This window comes from Phoxinus phoxinus (genome assembly GCF_949152265.1).
Source record: "Phoxinus phoxinus genome assembly, chromosome: 10".
Lineage (NCBI taxonomy): Eukaryota > Metazoa > Chordata > Actinopteri > Cypriniformes > Leuciscidae > Phoxinus > Phoxinus phoxinus.
In genome coordinates this window covers 1,340,520-1,343,955 of record NC_136885.1, presented here as the reverse complement: position 1 = coordinate 1,343,955, position 3,436 = coordinate 1,340,520, and the positions used below count along the sequence as shown (strand labels likewise).

Below are 3,436 nucleotides of genomic sequence, written 5' to 3'. Positions count from 1 at the left end.
AAACATTGGGCTGATCCTAGTCAGGACCAAAATATCAGAGAGAAATTAATGTAATGTGACATAAAGCAAGCTATTGCAAAGTTTGTCATTTAAAGGATTAGTTCACTTTAAAAAAACTTTTGCTGATAGTTTCCTCACCCCGATGTCATCAAGATGTCCATGTCTTTCTTTCTTCAGTGGAAAAGAAATGAAGGTTTTTGATGAACACATTTCTCCATATAATGGACGTCAATGGGCCCCAAACGGGTCAAGGTCCAGATGACAGTGTCAGCGCCGCTTCAACGGGCTTTAAACGACACCAGACGATGAATACGGGTCTTATCTAGCGAAACCATCGTCATTTCAAACATAAATAATAAAGTTTAAGTTTTATAAGCACAAGCGCTCGCCTTGCTCTGTTCTGTGATGCGCGTTCGTGACGTCACGTAATACGCAGTTATGCTGAACGCTTGACGCACCTGGAGTTATGAGAGAGAGAGAAGCATGTGCGTCAATATTATTATTTATTTATTAATTTAATTCGTTTTAATTAATTTGTTCATTCTTTTTTTCTATTAGTGACAGTAGATCTAGCCTGATAAATAAAACACAAAGTATAGGCCTATCAATAATTATTTATTTGTTATAATATCTGCATTTATTATTGAAAACCAGTGCAACAGGACTATCTATTTATTTAAATATTCAGTTTAATTTTCTACTGATTATATATAGGACTATATACTTTATTGATTAAAATTAAACTGCATGTTTCCATTGATTGTGAAGTTAGACACTGAGAACTGCAGATCGAGCGCATGCGGCTGCGGTTTCTCTTGTTATGAATTGTGTCCTATTGTCCGTTATTACGGTGAACTACGCGCAGTGATATGGAGCTGTAACGCGGTCAAGACCTACCGGAACTACTTTAGCCGTGCGGTTCACTGAAAATAATTGCACACCTTAGAACAATCGTCAACCAATCAGATTCAAGCATTCAACGGCCCTGTAGTATAACAGTAAATTATGCATATTTACATGCAACTAACCCTCAACCAAACCCTAACCCTATAGTAAGTACATGTAGTTGCTTAATATTACTCGGTGCTTAAATATATAATTACACTGTAACGATGACTCCTTCAAATAAAGTGCAAGCGTGTGTTTTCCTGCCGTCTTCACTCATGCACACATCCGCTAGGAGCCGAACATGCCGCAGGAATGCTCTCAGTCGCAAGCACAGTTAGTATTATCATCTCAGCCCCAGAAGCACTCATATAAAGCTGTTAACCCGGGAGTCGGAGACATCACTGTCACTCATGTGTGGCTGTGTCACATTGGCCATTGTTCCGCTAATGTTCGCTCGAGGGCAGAGGATCTTTATCACTCCTCCATAAATATGAGAGGATCTCGTCACAGCTTTCACAGCGGGTTCAGCTAATGAACCATTTTCATTTAATTTAGATTTAGTTATTGTTTAGTCTAATTTATTGATATATTTTTAGTCATCCTGAGGAAGTTTCCTGAAGTTTCCTGAGATCCTATGGGCCCCGGATTAAAAACCACTGGTCTTTACAATGGAGTCTATTAAAAAATAATTATAATATATATGTGTTCCATGCTCAAAAAGTGAATAAATGCATTATAACTACTCCATAAATATAATTTAGTACCGTAAAATCACCCACAATTACAAATAAAAATACATTGAATTAAATATAATAATAATAAATGTGCTTCTTCTGAAGGCATCAGCCTTGGAAGAGGAATTCGATTGGCTCGGTTCATGGCTTTTTTTTTTTTTTTATCCCTAGGGAAAAATTAATGGAAAAAATAAGGTAACGCTTTATTTTACAGTGTCCTTGTTACACATGTTACATGAACTTACCGTAGTAATAACAGTAAATGATGCATAAATACATGCTAACTCTATAGTAAGTACATTATTTAATTAATATTACTCAGTCCTTAAATATATAATTGCACTGTAACAATGACTCCTTAAAATAAAGTGTAACCAAAAGTAGTTCCGGACCCAGCACCGCTGACAAGTGGGCGGGCACTAATGCACTTGCTTTATTAGAACACCTTGGCAACCACATAACAATGCCTTGACAACCACTGACAACACAGACAAACTCCATTTAGAATGTGTGTAAGAACAAGAACTTGTAATACAGTCAAATGTCTTCTGTGTATTAACTTGTGTTATTGACGAATCCTCATGTAAAGTGTGTAGTACGCGAGCTGTCGTGTGTACGTCGTGTCCTCGGCCCTCGTTACACTGGGTGTCGTTTTGCCAGTTGCCTGTGTCTGCTCAGCATGAGGGTTCGGGTGTCTCTGCTTCTCCACGCTTACAGTGACGGCCCTTGAGATGTGTGTGTCAGTGCTTACACAGGCCCCGGTGCCTTCTGTGCTGGATTAGGGGCCGGTTGTCAGACACACGTCTTGGCATAACACAGGGGCCACCGTGTGGGGTCACGGGGATCACGCTGGCATGTGTTTAGACAGAGCCATGTCCGAAATGTGAGGAAGCCGAGGGGTGAGTGTGTGTATCGATCCCTGACCCCGGGAACGACTGCCGCGCTCAGCTGTCACCGGAGACGCGGCGTGTTTGAAGGCGCTGTCTGGTTCAGTGGGAGGCGATCCTACAGTCATCCGGATATACATCAGACAACAGCGTCATCTCACAACAACACTAGCGGCGTCCTGAACACCACTGTACACACTGACATCCCATAGTGCCGGTGTTCTGACGGAACATCATACCCATCAGAATGGGATACCTTCGGGTAATGCGCATGCGCAGCAGTAAAATTTGTGGAATTGCGCATGCGTTACATTTAAACCATAATTTCAGCATACCTAAGATTACAAGCGGTAAGTGTTTGTGTATTATATCGCATAATGTATACACATTACCTAATTGAAGGGTATGCTATGTTGATAGCCCCTTGTTTAATAAAAATACAGTTTCTACAGGGGTATCAAAACAGCATACCCCTGTAGACACTCTGGGCCCTATCTTGCACCCAGCGCAATTGACTTTGAACACCGACGCATGTATCATTCCTATTCTGCACCCGCGCACAGCGGACTTTTCCCTCCACAGACGCACGTCGGTAAATTAGGGAATGAACTTGCGCTCGCGGGGGCGGTTCAGCGCAAAGAGAAGGCGTGTTCCGGCGCAAAACTTCCATGGTGCTATTTTCCAGTTTTAGAAAGCAATTGCGCCACAGACCAAGAAAAAAACAGTCTAAAGACAGTGGCGCGTTGCGCGTTAGTGATATGGTATTTTAAGGGCGCGTGCTTGGCCATAATGTTAACGCGCATCCACTTTGATTCTCTAATATAAAAAGATGCAGCAGTTTTCATTTTTGCAAATCATACATTATTACAAGGAAAAATATTAACACACGAGGGAAATCATTGTTGTGTCCGTGAAGATGTGAAAAAT

At 41.2% G+C, this 3,436-nt stretch overlaps 1 protein-coding gene across 1 annotated transcript in view; it reads right to left on the bottom strand.

Moving 5' to 3' along the window:
• Window positions 1-551: 551 nt before the first annotated feature.
• Window positions 552-3,436, bottom strand: part of atg5 (ATG5 autophagy related 5 homolog) — a 119,414-nt gene continuing 116,529 nt past the window's right edge. Inside the window, exon 8 of the transcript XR_013799259.1 lies at window positions 552-893. The gene's annotated coding sequence lies outside the window, so the exon portion shown is untranslated. The remainder of the gene's footprint in view (window positions 894-3,436) is intronic.